General features: G+C 39.2%; 1 protein-coding gene across 1 annotated transcript in view; it reads right to left on the minus strand.

The window, feature by feature from the left end:
- The window catches only part of LOC143667402 (phospholipid-transporting ATPase ABCA3-like), a 182,793-nt gene extending 165,938 nt beyond the window's left edge, over positions 1 to 16,855 (minus strand). Inside the window, exon 1 of the mRNA XM_077141590.1 lies at positions 16,778 to 16,855. The gene's annotated coding sequence lies outside the window, so the exon portion shown is untranslated. The remainder of the gene's footprint in view (positions 1 to 16,777) is intronic.
- Between the last annotated feature and the right edge of the window lie 3,999 nt (positions 16,856 to 20,854).

Raw genomic sequence — 20,854 nt, forward strand, 5'->3', positions numbered from 1 at the left:
TTAAATAAAAGCATTATATTTATGAAAAGGGATACAAGTCAGTAATGAATGGAATGAACTACTGATGCACACAACATGAATAAGCCTAAAAAATATTGCAAAATAAGCCAGACATGAAAAGCACCTACTGTATTTCATTATAGGAAATTCTAAAATAGGCAAAACTAACCTATTGTGTAGAAACTGGATCAGCAGTAGACTTGGAAGGGGCATTGTTCAGAAAAGTTAACACAGTATTCCTTTTCAGGTGGTGGTGGTGTTCCATCTGGTTATGTAACTGTGTCTCATTTCTAATCATCTTTTCATTGCTTTTCTATAAATTCTGTTTTTATATCCCTGAAGTCAGTATTGTCTGCAAATCTCAGACTATAAATTAATTGGCCATAAATATCACATTGCCTTTTGTGCAACAACACCCAAGAACCTAAGTGAATTCCAAGCAGGAAAAACTCAAATAGACCTATTCCAAAACATATCATAGTGAAAATGTCAAAACCCAAAGACAAAGACTTTTGAAAGAAACAATAGAGAATTAAATTATCATGTAGAAAGGATCCTCAATAAGATTAATATCCAATTTCTCATGAGGAACCACGGATACCAGAGGTCAGTGGAATAACTGTATATAAACTCCTTAAAGAAAAAAAAGAAGGTTAATCAGGAATTCTAATATGGTAAAATTAACCTTCATGAATGAAAAATAAATTAAGATATTTACAAATAAATGAGAGCTGAAGAAGCTCATTACAAACAATCTGCCCTTCAAGATATTAAAAGCAAGATATTTCAGGCTGAAATAAAGACACTAGACAGAAATTTGAAGCCATAAGGAAAAATAAAGCACATTTGTAATGGTACATAAAATACTATATTATTGTACTTTTGGTTTGTAACTTCTTCCTCCTCCCTTAATTACTTAAAAGGAACATGTATAAAAATTAAAGTCTAGGTTAATATAATCTAAGATAATAATATAAATGGGGAAGATGAGATGTATAGCTGCAGATTATTTGTATACTACTGAAATGAAACTGGTATCATTCAACAAGGTAGCTATTAGGTTAAGACGTTAATTGTAATAATAAAGGTAACAACTAAGAAAAAACCTTAAAAAATATAGAGAAAAGAAAAAAATCAAAACGGTATTCCACAAAAAAGGAACTAAATACAAAAAAAGGTTGTAATGGACTAATTGAGAAAAAATACAATTATACAAAAAAAATAGCTAAATGACAGAACTAAATTCTCCGTTACCAGTAATTACCATAAAAGTAATTGGTTTAGTCATTTACCTATACCAGTAAGTATTATATCCCTATCAATAGCTATAAGTATTCCTTTGAGGACCTTCCTTTGCTACATTACATGTTCATATGTTATGTTTTCATTTTCATTCATCTCTAAGTATTTTTTATTTCCCTTGTGATTTCTCCTTTGATCTATTGGTTCTTTAAGAATATGTTGTTTAATTTCCACATATTTGTAAACTGTTCCATTTTCCTTCTGCTATTACTTTCTAGTTTAATTCCATTGTGGTGAGAGAAGGTATTTTTATTTTATTTCAATCGTTTCAGATTTATTAAGATTTTATTTGTGGTCTAATAAATAAATGATTTATTATTTATTTCTGGAGAATGATTCATGTACACTTGAGAAGAATGTATAGTCTGCTATTATTGGGTGGAGTATTCTGTGTATATATATATATATATATATATATATATATCCATCCATTAGGAGTAATTGATTAAAGTGTTATTCAAAACTTTTCTTTTTCTTTTATGTAGACATTGTATCAATTATTAAATTCTAAACATGGTTCATTTGCATGTTGTCTAAAAGAGACTTACTTTATATACAAAGACACAAAGAGTTGAGAGTAAAAGGATGGGGAAAAATGTTCCATGCAAATAGTAACCAAAAGCAAACTAGATTGTCTATATTTTAGTCAGACAAAAATAGATATTAAGTCAAAAAAAGTTATAAGAAACAAAGGACACACACATATATAGAAGATTATATGTTGGATCAATCCAACAAAGATATGACAATTATAAACACATATGCAACTAACAACAGAGCCTGAAAATATATCAAGCAAAAATTGAAAGAAATGAAGGGGAAAAAAATATATTCTTACAATAATGGTTGAAGACATCAATACACCATATTTAATATTTAACATTATGTTGAGTGAAATAAGACAGACAAAAAAAGAAAAAATATTGTCTAATCTCACTGAATTGAAACAACTAGAATACATAAACTCAGAGTCATAATCTAGTTTACAATTCACCAAGAAGAAATACAATCATAAATGTTTATGTTCCCAATCAAGGAGCTCCAAAGTACACAAGACTGACATTGGCAAAACTGAAGGGAGCAATAGATATTTCAACAATAATAGTACACCACTAATAATAATACACCACTCTATTCTATAGACAGAATAACCAGACAGAGGATCAACAAGGAAATAGAGAAATTAAACAATGTGGTAAATGAATTAGACCTAACAGATATATGTATATAGGTCATTACATCCCAAAGTACCAGGATATACATTCTCCTCTAGTGCTCATGGAACATTCTCTAGAATAGGTCATATGCTGGGGCAAAAAACAGGTCTTTATAAATTTAAAAATATTGAAATTATTCAAAGCAATTTCTTTGATCACAATGGAATGAAGCTGGATATCAATAACTATGAAATAATGAGAACATTCAAAATTTTTTGGAGACCAAATAACACTATTAAACAATGAGTGGGTCAAAGAAGAAATTACTAGGGAAATCAGTAGCTATCTGAAGATGAATAAAAATGAGAATACAATGTATCAGAACTTGTGGGATGGGTAAAGGCTGTGTGGAGAAGGAAATTCATTGTCCTAAATGCCTATGTTAAAAATCAAGAAAGAGCAAAAATTGAGGATTTAACTGCTCACCTGGAGGAATTTGAGAAAGAACAGCAAACTAACCCCAAAACAATAGAAGAGTAATAACAAAGATTAAAGCAGAGTTAAATGAATGGGAGAACAAAAGAACAATAGAAAGAATCAATAAAATCAAAAGTTGGTTCCTTGATGAAATCAATAAAATAGATGGGCCACTAGCAAGGCTGACAAAGAAAAAAAGAGAGAGGGTGCAAATAAACAAAGTAAAAAATTAGAAGAGGTCATTACCTCAGACTGTGAAGAAATAAAATAAATCATAAGACCATACTATAAACAATCATATGCCAACAAACTAGACAACTTAGATGTAAAAGAACACATCCCTGGGAACATGAAAAACAAGTGACAGTGACTCAAGAAGAAACAGAAGGTCTCACAAACCAACCACAAGTGAAGAGATTCCATCAATTATCAAAAATCTTCCTACAAAGAAACACCCAGGGCCACATGGCTTCACAGGGAATTGTATCAAACATTCCAAAATGTACTATCACCAATCTTGTTCAAACTTTTAAAAAAAACTGAGGAAAAAGGAATACTACCTAGCTCATTCTATGAAGCTAACATTAATACCAAAACCAGGTAAAGATGCTATAAGAAAGGAAAACTACAGGCCAATCTCCCTAATGAACACAGATGCAAAAATTCTCAACAAAATACTAGCAAAATGAATCCAATAACACTTTAAAAAATTATACACCATGACCAAGTGGAGTTTATACCAGGAATGCAAGGATGGTTCAACACAAGAAAACCAGTTAATGTAATACAGAACATTACAAATTGAAAGGGAAAAAAATCACATGATCATCACAACTGTTGCTGAAAAAGCATTCAACAAAATTCAACATCCTTTTCTGATAAAAACACATCAAAAGATAGGAATCAAAGCTACCTTCTTCAATATGATAAAGGGCACATATAAAAACCCTACATCCAGCATTGTACTCAATGGAGAGAGACTGAAAGCTTTCTTCCTAAGACTGGGAATAAGACAAGGATACCCTCTGTCACCACTGTTATTCAACATTGTACTAGAAGTTCTAGCTAGAGCAATCAGGCAGGAAAAATAAATAAAAGGCATCCATATTGGAAAGGAAAAAGTAAAACTCTCATTATTTGCAGATGACATGATACTATACTTGGAAAATCCTGAGACACCTACAACAAAGTTATTTAAGCTACTAAACAAATACAGCAAGGTGATGAAATATAAAATTAATGTGCAAAAATCAGTAACGTTTCTATACACAACCAATGACCTAACTGAGGAGTCAATTAAGAAAAAAAATCCATTCAAAATAGCAAATAAAACAATCAAGTACCTAGGAATGAACTTAACTAAAGATGTAAAGAACTTGTATAGGCTTCCTGGAACATGGCGGCTTAGTAAGACGCGCGGATCTTAGTTTCTTCTCCAGGACACCTACTAGGGGAGTAGAAACGATACAGAAAGCGCCCAAAGCCACAACAGAGATAAAAAAGACAGCGTACCCATTCCTGGAACGGCTGGCTGGCTGAGAGAAGCAGCTCGGGTGAGATCGCCGAGGCGCGCGGGCCTTACCGGGCGGGGTGGCAAGTGGCCGGAGTTACTCCCTTCCCCCTTCCTGGGCCGGCTGGGAGAATTGGAGAGGCGGTCCCCTGAAACCAAGGCGACTGGCACCCACACCACGCGCAGCCCCCGGACCAACTGAGAGAATTGGATCGGAAACCCCCAGGCCGCGGAGAACGGTGACGGGTGGGGGAGGCCCCTTCCAAACCCGTGACTCCCGGGGAACGTGCACTCTCTCGGGCAGGCCGCTGCCGCTGGCGCCCTCCCACCACGCTTGTTGCCCAGGGCCGACTAGGAAATTCGGACGGGCTCTTTCCCTGGCTGCGGCGACCAGCAACCCTCCCTGCGTTCGGACCCCGGGCCGGCTCAAGCCGTTTCAGCTAGCGAACCCCCAGGACGGCGAGAGTTTTCCAAAGTTTAAGGTCCCACAGCACCTTTTACTGGTGGGACCCGCAGACAAACGGGTGCCACGAGCGCCACCTACTGGGCAGGATAAGAAAAACAGAACCCAGAGATTTCACAGAAAAATATTACAACCTTGCTGGGTCCAACACCAAGAGAAATCTGAATAAATGCCCAGACGCCAGCAGCAGAAGATAACTGTCCACGCTCAAAAGATTGAGAATATGGCTCAGTCAAAGGAACAAACCAATAGCTCAAATGAGACACAAGAGCTGAGACAACTAATGCTGAATATACGAACAGAAATGGAAAACCTCTTCAAAAATGAAATCGATAAATTGAGGGAGGACATGAAGAGGACATGGGCTGAACATAAAGAAGAAATAGAAAAACTGAAAAAACAAATCGCAGAACTTATGGAAGTGAAGGATAAAGTAGCAAACATAGAAAAAATAATGGATAGCTACAATGATAGATTTAAAGAGACAGAAGATAGAATTAGTGAATTGGAGGATGGAACATCTGAATTCCAAAAAGAAACAGAAACTATCGGGAAAAGAATGGAAAAATTTGAACAGGGTATCAGGGAACTCAAGGACAATATGAACCGCACAAATATACGTGTTGTGGGTGTCCCAGAAGGAGAAGAGAAGGGAAAAGGAGGAGAAAAACTAATGGAAGAAATTATCACTGAAAATTTCCCAACTCTTATGAAAGACCTAAAATTACAGATCCAAGAAGTGCAGCGCACCCCAAAGAGATTAGACCCAAATAGGCGTTCTCCAAGACACTTACTAGTTAGAATGTCAGAGGTCAAAGAGAAAGAGAAGATCTTGAAAGCAGCAAGAGAAAAACAATCCATTACATACAAGGGAAACCCAATAAGATTTTGTGTAGATTTCTCAGCAGAAACCATGGAAGCTAGAAGACAGTGGGATGATATATTTAAAATACTAAAAGAGAAAAACTGCCAACCAAGACTCCTATATCCAGCAAAATTATCCTTCAAAAATGAGGGAGAAATTAAAACATTCTCAGACAAAAAGTCACTGAAAGAATTTGTGACCAAGAGACCAGCTCTGCAAGAAATACTAAAGGGAGCACTAGAGTCAGATACAAAAAGACAGAAGAGAGAGATATGGAAAAGAGTGTAGAAAGAAGGAAAATCAGATATGATATATATAATACAAAAGGCAAAATGTTAGAGGAAAATATTATCCAAACAGTAATAACACTAAATGTCAATGGACTGAATTCCCCAATCAAAAGACATAGATTGGCAGAATGGATTAAAAAACAGGATCCTTCTATATGCTGTCTACAGGAAACACATCTCAGACCCAAAGATAAACATAGGTTGAAAGTGAAAGGTTGGGAAAAGATATTTCATGCAAATAACAACCAGAAAAGAGCAGGAGTGGCTATACTAATATCCAAAAAATTAGACTTCAAATGTAAAACAGTTAAAAGAGACAAAGAAGGACACTATATACTAATAAAAGGAACAATTAAACAAGAAGACATAACAATCATAAATATCTACGCACCGAATCAGAATGCCCCAAAATACGTGAGGAATATACTGCAAACATTGAAAAGGGAAATAGACTCATATACCATAATAGTTGGAGACTTCAACTCACCACTCTCATCAAGGGACAGAACATCTAGACAGAGGATCAACAAAGAAATAGAGAATCTGAATATTACTATAAATGAACTAGACTTAATAGACATTTATAGGACATTACATCCCACAACAGCAGGATACACCTTTTTCTCAAGTGCTCATGGATCATTCTCAAAGATAGACCATATGCTGGGTCACAAAACAAGTCTTAACAAATTTAAAAAGATTGAAATCTTACACAACACTTTCTCGGACCATAAAGGAATGATGTTGGAAATCAATAATAGGCAGAGTGCCAGAAAATTCACAAATACGTGGAGGCTCAACAACACACTCCTAAACAACGACTGGGTCAAAGAAGAAATTGCAAGGGAAATTAGCAAATACCTCGAGGCGAATGAAAATGAAAACACAACATATCAAAACTTATGGGACGCAGCAAAGGCAGTGCTAAGAGGGAAATTTATTGCTCTAAATGCCTGGATCAGAAAAGAAGAAAAGGCAAAAATTCAGGAATTAACTATCCATTTGGAAGAACTGGAGAAAGAACAGCAAGCTAACCCCAAAGCAAGCAAAAGGAAAGAAATAACAAAGATTAGAGCACAAATAAATGAAATTGAAAACATGAAAACAATAGAGAAAATCAATAAGGCCAGAAGTTGGTTCTATGAGAAAATCAATAAGATTGATGGGCCCTTAGCAAGATTGACAAAAAGAAGAAGAGAGAGGATGCAAATAAATAAGATCAGAAATGGAAGAGGAGACATAACTACTGACCTCACAGAAATAAAGGAGGTAATAACAGGATACTAGGAACAACTTTACGCTAATAAATACAACAATTTAGAGGAAATGGACGGGTTCCTGGAAAGACATGAACAACCAACTTTGACTCAAGAAGACATAGATGACCTCAACAAACCAATCACAAGTAAAGAAATTGAATTAGTCATTCAAAAGCTTCCTAAAAAGAAAAGTCCAGGACCAGATGGCTTCACATGTGAATTCTACCAAACGTTCCAGAAAGAATTAGTACCAATTCTCTTCAAACTCTTCAAAAAAATCGAAGTGGAGGGAAAACTACCTAATTCATTCTATGAAGCCAACATCACCCTCATACCAAAACCAGGCAAAGATATTACAAAAAAAGAAAACTACAGACCAATCTCTCTAATGAATACAGATGCAAAAATCCTCAATAAAATTCTAGCAAATCGTATCCAACAACACATTAAAAGAATTATACATCATGACCAAGTAGGATTCATCCCAGGTATGCAAGGATGGTTCAACATAAGAAAATCAATTAATGTAATACACCATATCAACAAATCAAAGCAGAAAAATCACATGATCATCTCAATTGATGCAGAGAAGGCATTCGACCTGATTCAACATCCTTTCCTGTTGAAAACACTTCAAAAGATAGGAATACAAGGGAACTTCCTTAAAATGATAGAGGGAATATATGAAAAACCCACAGCTAATATCATCCTCAATGGGGAAAAATTGAAAACTTTCCCCCTAAGATCAGGAACAAGACAAGGATGTCCACTATCACCACTATTATTCAACATTGTGTTGGAGGTTCTAGCCAGAGCAATTAGACAAGAAAAAGAAATACAAGGCATCAAAATTGGAAAGGAAGAAGTAAAACTATCACTGTTTGCAGACGATATGATACTATACGTCGAAAACCCGGAAAAATCCACAACAAAACTACTAGAGCTAATAAATGAGTACAGCAAAGTAGCAGGTTACAAGATCAACATTCAAAAATCTGTAGCATTTCTATACACTAGTAATGAACAAGCTGAGGGGGAAATCAAGAAACGAATCCCATTTACAATTGCAACTAAAAGAATAAAATACCTAGGAATAAATTTAACTAAAGAGACAAAAAACCTATATAAAGAAAACTACAAAAAACTGCTAAAAGAAATCACAGAAGACCTAAATAGATGGAAGGGCATACCGTGTTCATGGATTGGAAGACTAAATATAGTTAAGATGTCAATCCTACCTAAATTGATTTACAGATTCAATGCAATACCAATCAAAATCCCAACAACTTATTTTTCAGAAATAGAAAAACCAATAAGCAAATTTATCTGGAAGGGCAGGGTGCCCCGAATTGCTAAAAACATCTTGAGGAAAAAAAACGAAGCTGGAGGTCTCGCGCTGCCTGACTTTAAGGCATATTATGAAGCCACAGTGGTCAAAACAGCATGGTACTGGCATAAAGATAGATATATCGACCAATGGAATCGAATAGAGTGCTCAGATATAGACCCTCTCATCTATGGACATTTGATCTTTGATAAGGCAGTCAAGCCAACTCACCTGGGACAGAGCAGTCTCTTCAATAAATGGTGCCTAGAGAACTGGATATCCATATGCAAAAGAATGAAAGAAGACCCATGTCTCACACCCTATACAAAAGTTAACTCAAAATGGATCAAAGATCTAAACATTAGGTCTAAGACCATAAAACAGTTAGAGGAAAATGTTGGGAGATACCTTATGGATCTTACAACTGGAGGCGGTTTTATGGACCTTAAACCTAAAGCAAGAGCACTGAAGAAGGAAATAAATAAATGGGAACTCCTCAAAATTAAACACTTTTGTGCATCAAAGAACTTCATCAAGAAAGTAGAAAGACAGCCTTCACAATGGGAGACAATATTTGGAAATGATATATCAGATAAAGGTCTAGTATCCAGAATTTATAAAGAGATTGTTCATCTCAACAACAAAAAGACAGCCAACCCAATTACAAAATGGGAAAAAGACTTGAACAGACACCTCTCAGAAGAGGAAATACGGATGGCCAAGAGGCACATGAAGAGATGCTCAATGTCCCTGGCCATTAGAGAAATGCAAATCAAAACCACAATGAGATATCATCTCACACCCACCAGAATGGCCATTATCAACAAAACAGAAAATGACAAGTGCTGGAGAGGATGCGGAGAAAGAGGCACACTTATCCACTGTTGGTGGGAATGTCAAAGGGTGCAACCACTGTGGAAGGCAGTTTGGCGGTTCCTCAAAAAGCTGAATATAGAATTGCCATACGACCCAGCAATACCATTGCTAGGTATCTCCTCAAAGGACTTAAGGGCAAAGACACAAACGGACATTTGCACACCAATGTTTATAGCAGCATTATTTACAATTGCAAAGAGATGGAAACAGCCAAAATCTCCATCAACAGAAGAGTGGCTAAACAAACTGTGGTATATACATACGATGGAATATTATGCAGCTTTAAGACAAGATAAACTTATGAACCATGTAATAACATGGATGGACCTAGAGAATATTATGCTGAGTGAATCCAGCCAAAAACTAAAGGACAAATACTGTATGGTCCCACTGATGTGAATGGACATTCGAGAATAAACTTGAAATATGTCATTGGTAACAGAGTTCAGCAGGAGTTAGAAACAGGGTAAGACAATGGGTAATTGAAGCTGAAGGGATACAGACTGTGCAACAGGACTAGATACAAAAACTCAAAAATGGACAGCACAATAATACCTAATTGTAAAGTAATCATGTTAAAACACTGAATGAAGCTGCATCTGAGCTATAGGTTTTTGTTTTGTTTTGTTTTGTTTTGTTTTGATTTTACTATTATTACTTTTATTTTTTTCTCTATATTAACATTCTATATCTTTTTCGGTTATGTTGCTAGTTCTTCTAAACCAATGCAAATGTACTAAGAAATGATGATCATGCATCTATGTGATGATGTTAAGAATTAATGATTGCATGTGTAGAATGGTATGATCTCTAAATGTTGGGTTAATTTCTTTTTTTCCGTTAATTAAAAAAAAAAAAAAAAGAGAGAAGGGATAATTGGAGATGAAGGGATACAGACTGTACAACGGGACTGGATATAAAAACTCAGAAATGGACAGCACAATACTACCCAATTGTAATGCAATTATGTTAAAACACTGAATGAAGCTGCATGTGAGGTATAGGTTTTTTGTTTTTGTTTTTTTTGTTTTTTTTTTTTTCTTTCTATTATTGTTTTAATTCTTATTCTGTTGTCTTTTTATTTCTTTTTCTAAATCGATGCAAATGTACTAAGAAATGATGAATATGCAACTATGTGATGCTATTAAGAATTACTGATTGTACATGTAGATTGGAATGATTTCTAATTGTTTTGTTAATTCTTTTTTTAATTAATAAAAAAAAAAAAAACTGGAAGAACTTCCATGCTAGAGACCCAGGTTCGATTTCCGGTGCCTGCCCATGCAAACAAACAAAAAACCTGGAAGAACTAGAAAAAAAAAGAGTAAACTAAACCCAAAGTGAGCAGAAGGAAGGAAATAATAAAGGTTGATGAAAGATGAAATAGAAATCAAAAAGAACCCCAACAAAACTAAAATTGATTTTTTTAAAAGATCAATACATATGACAAACATTTAGCTAGACAGACCAAAAAAAGAGAAGGTACAAATAAAGAAAATCAGAAATGAAAAGGGGGTCATTATTGCTGATCCTGCTGAAATAAAAAAGGATGATAAGATACTATGAACAACTGCTTGCCAATAAACTATATAACCTAAGTTAAATGGACAAATTCTTAGAAACACACAAACTACCTACATTGACTCAAAAAGAAACAGAAGATGTTAATAAACCAATTACTAGTAAAGCAACTGAATGAATAATCAAATACCTCCCAAACATGAAAAGCCCAGGACCAGATGGCTTCATAGGGGAATTCTACCAAATATTCCACAGAGACTTAACTCCAATTCTGCTGAAACTCTTCCAAATAATGAAGAGTAGGGAACACTTCTTAATTCATTCTACAAGGCCAACAACACCTTCATATAAAATCCAGATAGAGATACATGAAAAGGAAACTAAAGACCAATACCTCTAATGAATATAGAGACACACACACAAAAAAAACTCAACAAAATACTCACAAACTGAATACAACAGTATATTAAAAGATCAAGTAGGATTTATCCTTGGTATGCACGGTTGGGTCAGGATAAGAAAATCAGTTAATACACCACATGAACAGAATGAAAGGATAAAAGCATGTGATCATCTTAGTTCATACAGAAAAGGCATTTGACAAAATACAGCACCATTTAATGATAAAAATACACTAAGAGTAGAAAGAAACTTCCCAAGCATGATAAATGGCAAAAATGAAAAGCCCACAGCTAACATCCTACTTAACAGTGAAAGACTGAAAGCTTTCCCTCCGAGGTCAAGAAAAAGACAAGGATTACCACTGTCACCACTGTTATTCAACATTTTACAGGAAGTCCTTGTCAGAGAAATTAGGCAAGAATAAGAAATAAAAGTCATCCAAATTGGAAAGGAAGAAGTAAAACATTCCCTATTCACAGATGATATAATCTTAAGTACAGAAAATCCTGAATAATCGAACACAAAACTCCTACAGCTAATAAATGATTTAGCAAAGTGGCAGGGTACAAATCAACACCCCAAAATCAGCAAAACAAGAAATACATTCCATTAACAATAGCAACTAAAATAATAAAATATTTAGAAATAAATCAGATGTAAGGGACTTGTACACAGACAACTACAAAATATTGCTAAAAGAAATTAAAGAAGTCCTAAATAAATGGAATAATATTCTATGTTCATGGACTGGAAGACTAAATATCATTAAGATGTCAATAGTACCCAAAGCAATATCTACAGTCAATGCAATCCCAATCAAAATTCCAACAACCTTCTCTGATTGTTTATATGGGAGGGTAAGGGGCCCCAAATAGCTAAAGCAATTTTTTTAAGCTAAAAGCATTTTTAAAAATAAGAATGAACCTGATGGACTCATGCTTCCTGACCTTAAAACTTATTACAAAGCCACAGTAATCAAAACAGCAGGGTCCTGGCACAAGGACAGACATACAGACCAATGGAATCAAACTGAGAGGTCAGAAATCAATCTCCAGATTTATGGCCAAATGATTTTTCACAAGGTGGGAAAGCCTACTCCATTGGGAAAGAAAAGTACCTTCAACAAATTGTGCTGGGAAAACTGGCTCTCCATCTGCAAGAAAAAAAAAAAATGAAGACCCCTATCTCACACCATATACAGAAGTCAAATAAAAATGGATCAAAGACCTTAGTACCAGACCTAGAATATTAAACTCTTAGTAGAAAACATAGGGAAGCATCTTCAGAACCTTTTTAGGCAACGATTTCTTAGACTTCACACCAAAAGCTCAAGCTACAAAGGAAAAAAATAGATGAACAGGACCTTATCACAAGGATAAAAATATGTGCCTCAATGGATTCTATCATGAAGGTAAAACAACAACCTACACAATGGGAGAAAGCTTTTGGAAACCATATACCTGATAAAGGATTAATACCCAAAATATGCAAAGAAATCCTTCAACTTATTAACAAAAAGACAACTCAATTTAAAAAATGGGCAAAAGACTTGAACAGATGTCTCTCCAAAGAAGATACATAAATGGCCAAAAAGCACATCAAAAGATGTGCAATGGGTGCAGGGGTGGTTTGGTGGTAGAATGCTCACTTTTCACGTGGGAGACCCGGATTTGATTCCCGGACCATGCACCCCTCAAAAAAAAAAAAAAGATGTACAACATAATTAGCCATCATGGAAATAAAAATCAAAACCACAATGACACACCATGTCAAACCCATTAAAATGGCTGCTATTATAAAAAAAAAGGGAAAATAACAAGTGTTGGAGGGGATTCAGAGAATTAGGAACACTCATTCATTGTTGATAGCAATAAAATATGGTGCAACTTCTGTGGAAGACAGTGTGGCAGTTTCTCAGGTAGCAAAGTATAGAACTACCATATGGCCCAGTAATCCCATTATTGGGTATATACAGCAGGGACTCAGATATTTGCACACTGATGTTCATAGTGACATTATACATAATTGCCAAAAGACAGAAGCAACCCAAATGTTCATCAACCAATGAAAGATATGTAGAAGGTGGTATATACATACAATGGAAAAACATTCACCGGTAAAAAGGAATGAAGTCCTGATAAATGCCACATGGATGAATCACACTTCATCAACATGAAGACATCATGTTGACTGCGATAAGCCAGACACAAAAAGGACAGATATTGTATGTCTCACTGATTGGAAACAATTAGAATACACAAATCCATAGAGTCAGAATCTAGAATACAGGTTACCAAAACAGGGAATGGGAAGTTAAGGCTCAAAAAGTACAGGGTTCATCCAAACGATGACGAATCAGGATGCTGGCAACATTATACTCCTCTGGCAAAAACATTATACCAGCCACTGTCCTGTGACGAAACACAGGGACAACTCTATGACCCCCTCCAGCAAGAAGCAGATACAGAAAACAGACCTTCACCCTTCAGCCTCCCAAGAAAACTAAAAGGAAAAGGCTAGAATGTTAGGCAGAACCCCTCCCCCATGATGTGAGCAACCCCTAGCAAATATCCCAAGAAGTTTCCCCCATTCATGATTTCCAGGAAACCCACCAAGCCTGCCCCAGCTCATGTCCTCTTGCCCTTGGCAGCTGTAATCTTGTGATAAGCTCCCCTTACCCAAGATCCGCACTCTGGCAGTCGCAACCCTGCATGACTACTGCAGCGTTTAAATTTTAAACCTCGCCAATGAAAAGCTGCCAACTCTCAATTTAGCGTCCTGATTCCAAAACCAACCAATGGAAACCTGCTGACTTTCTGCTCCCAAGCTAGACAATGAAAATCCACCACCTCCCTTTCTCTATTTCCTGCTAACCATCCTACACAACCTGTCCCCCTTCCCCTGCTTGCCGCTGTCACCGTCTTAGGCATCAGCCCATCTGCGCATAGTCTTGCAATAAAGCTCCTGGATCAGAAAAAAAAAAAGCACAGGGTTCCTATTTGGAATGATGCAGATGTTTTGGTATGGATGTTGGTAATGTTAGCAAAACACTGTGAATGCAATTAACAGCACTGAAACATATATATCTGAATATGACTAAAAGGGGAAATGTTAGATTAAATATACAGTAACAGACAAATTTTTCAAAAAAAAATCCATGTAGCACACTATACTAACAGTGAGCTCCAAGTTAAATTATGGACTTAAATTAATAGAATTATAAAAATGTGATATCATCAATTGCAATAAATATTCTACACTAATGTAAGATGTTGGCGTGGGATAGTTTATGGGAATCATATTTTATGCATGATTTTTCAGTAAACCCACAACTTCTGTGAAAAAAAAAAAACAGTATGGAAGGCATTTTTGTTGATGTGGCAATGGTTCAAAAGCCAATTTACAATTCACACAGCCTTGCAACTTTGCAATTATGCCGTTCTTAAGGAATTTTTCACTGGAAAGAGGGATAAAATCACCTTTCATTTTAGTTGATAAAAGAGATACATGCCTGGAACATTAACCATAAAGGAACGTACACACACAACAGATGGAAGCCTTAAACAGGAAAAAAAAAACCTATAGAAACAGTTTCATAAAGAAACTAATGACAAACAACTGCATTCACTAAAACATAAGAAACAGTAAAATAAATGGAAAACTAGACAGTGTTTACATAAGTAATGGCAATCCATTCAATGGAATCCTTTTCACTTGTTACCACAAATGAGGTACATGTGTATGTACCCCCGTGGTAAGATGTTGAGATATTGTTAAGAGGGAAAAGTTGCAAACATTAAACTTAATATAAGCCTATTCTTTTGTGTTATGTTTACATGTAATATATATGGTGTGTGTGTATGTGTGTGTGTATATATATATACACACACATATATATATATGTATATGTGTGTAAGAAATGGCAGAATGCATACCAACCTGTTTACAGTATTTAGTCTCACAGGAGATGGAAATATGGAGGACTTATACATTCCATAATTTGTATGTCTATAAGGCTTGAATTTTACATAATACATCTGTATTATTTTCCTGATTGTTTTCTCAGATGGGGAGCAGAATGTGGCAAAAGATGCATCTAATGCACCCAATAATTTTTTTCTCTTCCTCTTATAGTGGGGTAATGTTTTGGAACATTCCATACGTTTTCACTTCAATACAGTTTTGCATCCCATTTGCCTAATTTTTCTCCCCTCAGGGAAGAGAGAACATCATCCCAGGCAGAGAGAACACTGAGGCCAGTTCTTTGAGTCTGCTCTTTCTAGGGTAAAATATATTTAAGCTCTTACACAATGAGGAAGATAAAGCTTCTCAGTCTCTTGTCACCCCACCCTAGACGAATCTGGGAGATCTTAGGGCTGAAGGGGTCTGACCCCAGAAGAATCTGGCAGGGAACCAACCTCACCCTCAAAATTCTGACCCTAAATAATACAGCCCCCAGTCCCAAGAATCCAGATGTAACCAGCAAGCGGAAGGAAGGGGTTTGGTGGAAGCAGGGACCTAAAGTGTTTGAAAAATTTTAGGACAACCTGTGGTCTCAAAGCTATAATTAAATGGGGTTAATTGAAAATGAAAGCACATTGCATGGCTTACACTTCTGAAGTATTAGAATGTGACTTATACCCACCAGACTATTTCACCTCAGTGCCCTTTTCTGGAAAGAAAGCACCGGACTGCTGTGAATGAAACACAGCAGCTTTCATAAGTTTACAGAAATGTAGGTTTCTTCTCTTTAAAATTTTCTTGCCTACCTTACATAAAATGAGGGCAACTAAGACAAAGTGTCCTACCCTCAACTTCATCTCCACATCCACTTTGCCATTACCAACAACGAATATAATCTCGTTTAGATATCACAACCACCCTGAGAGGAGTTAAGCCAATTACTTTCCTTTTTTATAGGCGAGTAAAATGGCAGAACCAGGACTAGAATCAAGACCTTTGCCTCCAAATCCCCTTCTTTCAAATATTTTCAACAAGCAAAGTAAAATCATTTAAGAGTGACTCTGTTTTGTTTTTCAAGGTGTTTTTGTTTGCTTTGTTCCGGTTAGTTTGTGACTATGTGCGTCCAGGGGTGGTGGGGGTAGTGGTGGTGGTTTCGAAACCTTAAGTCTCTAGAGTTTTGCTTCTGTTTTTACTTGTGGTGGCGGGTGAGGGGACACTTGTCGGGTTAGGGGACACTTGTCGGGTTCGGCGCGCCCAGCGCCGGCAGTGGGAAGACGACTCCGCGGGGGAGCCAGGGAGGGAATGGCCAGAGCTCCGGGAGTCTGGGAGGAGGAAGCGGGGATGGGGGACCGCCGGGACACTCACCGCTCAGGCCGCCCAACCGCCGCCGCCGTCGCCGCCGAGAGGCGCGCGTCCACCCCCGCGCGGCGCCACCCCGCAACGCGCTTGCCAACCGCCAGCCCCGCGGGCAGGTTTGCGCGCCTCGCTCAAAGGCTCGGACTCGTCGCCACGCGCGTCCTACCGCACCACCACCCCCGCCTTCTCCCATCACGCTCCAGCCCCGCCGCCCCAGTCCCTCCACCACCCCTACCCCCTTCCCCACGCCTTATCATTCCCTTCCCCAGCGCGTGCCCGCACCCCCAGCGCCGTCGCCCTGCTGTCTCCCACCCTCTTCCAGCGATCGCGATCCTCAGCCGGTGGCCTCTCAGCACGTGCGTCTCCCATCCACCTCATCGCATGTTCACTGTCCAGGGACCCCAGCCCCTAAAAGGTCCCCACTTTCGCACCCTTTCTCATCCTCCCCGCTTGGCTATTTGATCCTTCTGTGTGGTCCCACCACCCCCTCCTTTCAAGGGCTTCCCTCTCCCTCACCTCTCAGGTTCACCCTCAGCCAGTCCAGCCACAGCTGGCAGAAAGTCTAAGGAGACTGAGTGGTTGCCATCTTCCCCGGGGTCTGTTGGGGGTTAGTAGGGAACTTACAGGGGCACAGGCACAAAGTTCTGCAAACTCCCCACGCGTGGGCCTTCCTAAGGCTCCCTTCTTGGGGTTGGACCCAGCACCAAGCGTGCCGTCCACGTGTCCCTTTCCTCAGCGCGCGTCGCCCGTCCCTTAGCAGGTCTTCCTAGTCACTGTGGGGGCCGCCTCCACCCATAGCCTCTTCCCCCACTTCATCTGAGCGCGGTTTCCTGACGCGAAGCCATTCCGTAGACCTCACCTCCGAGCCTTTCTCATGCTTCCCAGTGCTGGCTCCTCCTGGGCAACTCCACTCCCATAGTTACTTCTAGTTTAATGGTTAGAATCACAGATTCTGAATTCTAATTATCAGAGAGCAAATCCCAGCTTGCCTACTTTGGAGTTAGACCCTTTAAATATTTCTTCTTTGCCTCTGATTAGAGGTTAAACTTTGTGAGGAGAGGGCACTGGTGGAACAGGACAAGGGCTTCTCTTACTGGTTAAGATTTTTTTCTCTTTGATTCTTCTTGCTCCTGCTTTGCTGCTGAATGGGGATAGAGGGCATTCAGTGGCCCTTTCTCTCCTCCCCCCGCCCCCCATTAAGTGTAGATTCCCTGTGAGTCATGCAGGTGCCCCCGTGATTGGCTAGCCAGTGCCAACCTGCCAGTACACCAAAGAATTCTTTCCCACTTGCCAGACTGAAGCAACGGTACCCAGAGGTCTGTTTCTTGCTCAGCAACTATGGAACAGTTCTACACCAGGGCCAGTGAATTGGCCACAGCTACACCTTCTCCAACCAAGTCTGAATCCCAGCCTTAGAATGGGATCCCTTTTTTGGAGTCTGTTTCTTCCTGCTATGTGGTATTTTTTAAGAAATATTTTTATTGACATGAGGTAGTTCCAAGAGGGAACCCAGTATTATTGCTGCAGTTCCTTACTAAAATGGCTTTATGAATTTGTGCACTCTCAGGAATGTGTAAAAACACGTTTTCTGAAAGAGATAGTGAAACAAAATGTCTGCTGCATCTGCCAGGCATGCCCAAGCCTGCCTGCATTCCAGACAAAAGAAATCAACTACAAGCCAGAACTTATAGCCGTGTCCCTGTGCATTCCCATAGTAACTCCCGCTCTGCTTGCTTTCCTATATAATCTGGAGACAAAGGATATTTGGTGCTCAGACTTTGGACAGAAGTCCTCTGAGCCTGCCAGCAATAAAAAGCTTGTCCACTTCTCAGAGGCTCCAGTGCTTTCTTGTGCAATGTTTTGAGTTTTTCCCTACTTCTGGTGCATTGGCTGGGAAGCTCCGCACCCCAAGGAAGAGACACTCTTGTGTCTCTCTCCCCATCTCTGGGAGGCCTGAGCCACAGTCTGATCGCAATCATCCCCGGGTGCCCACGGAACCTTTTCTTCAGGTTCGGGATCATCTGATTGGAATGGGACACTGGCTCCCTAGACTCAGGAGAGACCTCAGCAGCCCTGAGAACTGAACCAGAGCTCTGCCTATCAGATTGGTAAGAACGGCCATTCAATCAGGTATAGGGACTGACAGGTCCTGCCTTTCAGGCAGAAGAGGAGACTAATCACCTCCAAAACCTGGCCAAGTACCCTCTGGAGAGGCCAAAGGAGAAACCCCAGGTAGTTAGATATACTCTGGTTTGGGGAGGCAGCACAACTTGTCATGTTGTTAAGTACCTGGTGTGTGAAAGTATGTACAAGATGTGGCTCTGTCCTGAGGCTTCAGTGCTGTGTCACCCATGAAGCGAATTGTGTGTCCCAATCTGCAGTTCCATGGGTCCTCATATGGCTCATAAGATGGCCCTCTCAACAGTTTTGGGTTTATACTAACCTGCCTCATGCCAAGAGGACCCTAAATTCGAGGGAAGCAGTCAGAGACAGATGAAGTGATTATCATTTTGTGTATTCTACTCTTTTATTGTCTGGTGCCCCGGGAGGATCACTATGGATGGTACTGAAAGCAAACCCCCCTTAGCCTGCCTTCTTAAAGTTGAAAAAAAGGAAAAAGGGTCTCCTGGAGACTATGAAGTGAAGCTTAAGCTCCAAGAGCAGTGCAAATTTTGCCAATTAGATTGGCCCACTTTTGGAATTGGATGGCCATCTAAGGGGTCATTCGACCCCCAACTGATCCGAGCCATTTGGCAAGTTATCACAGGACAGCCAGGCCACCCTGATCAGTTCCTGTATATTGACTCCTGGCTCCAACTCATTAGAAATTCACCACCATGGCTAAAAGCTTGCATTTCACCATGTGAAAGTAGCCCACGATGACCTGGGCATTCCACTCCCTGGAGTGGTTGCTACAATGCAATTAGCCTGAGCCACCACCAAATTTCCAACCCCAGAGAACTCCCCACCACTGACAAAGAAAAACCTCAGCTGCCAAGACAAAGGGGCAGAGGAGCTGTCCTCCCCACCATTGGCAGAAACTCTTTACCCCACCTTCTTAAACCCCCGACCACAGAAAAACCTCCGGTCCTCCCTGCTGCTGCTGAAGACCCATTACCCCTGCCCTACCTGGCTCCAGCTTCCTGACCCCTGCCTCAAGCACTGGCTGTGGTTCCAGAAGCACCATCAGCTCACCCAGTGCCTCTACTGGAAACCCCCCCTCACCAGGAACTCCAGCCAGCTCTCCGCTATCGCTTCCCGTCTCTCCTTGTCCAAGCCTGACTGAATCCCCTCCAGAAATCTCGCAAACTGTGGAACCTCTGATCCCAAGTTGGCAAAACCTGTGGCACCTCGGGAGCTCTGCAATTGCCCCTGTGAGAAACTCTAGGGCCAGTTACTAAGACCCAGATGGCCTGTTGCAGGGAGGTCAGTCAATATTTCAGCCTTTTTCAACCACTGACCTCATAAACTGGAAAAACCAAACTCCCACTTACACTAAGAAACCTCAGGCTATGATTGACTTACTCCAGTTAATTATACAGACCCATCAGCCAACATAGCAAGATTGCCACCAGCTCTGCATCACCCTCTTTAGCATGGAAAAGCAGGAACAGATTTCACAAGCCATCCTGAAGTGGATGGAAGAAAACGCTCCTGTAGGGATGATGAACACATCCCAATATGCTCAAAACTCCTTCCCAGATGTAGACCCACAGTGGGACCTGAACACGGAAGCTGGCAAAAATAATTTATACCTCTGCCAAACTGCACTCATTCAAGGCATGAGAAAGGGGGTCAAAAAAACCCACAAAAAACAGCAATATATAAAAAACCGCTGGAGTCCTGCAAAATGCAGACAAAGCCCCTCTCCAGTTCCACGTGTGCCTCTGTGAAGCCTTTAGACTGTACACTCCTTTTGACTCTGAGGCACCAGAAAAGCAAAGACTTGTTAACTCTGCATTTGTTGGGCAAGCCCAACCTGACATCCAGAGAAAGCTACAAAAATTGGAAAGGTTTTCTGGAATGAATATATCCCAGTTCCTTAAGGTGGCTACAAAAGTCTACATAAACCAAGACCAGGAGGCA

Source organism: Tamandua tetradactyla, chromosome 23 (genome assembly GCF_023851605.1).
Source record: "Tamandua tetradactyla isolate mTamTet1 chromosome 23, mTamTet1.pri, whole genome shotgun sequence".
Lineage (NCBI taxonomy): Eukaryota > Metazoa > Chordata > Mammalia > Pilosa > Myrmecophagidae > Tamandua > Tamandua tetradactyla.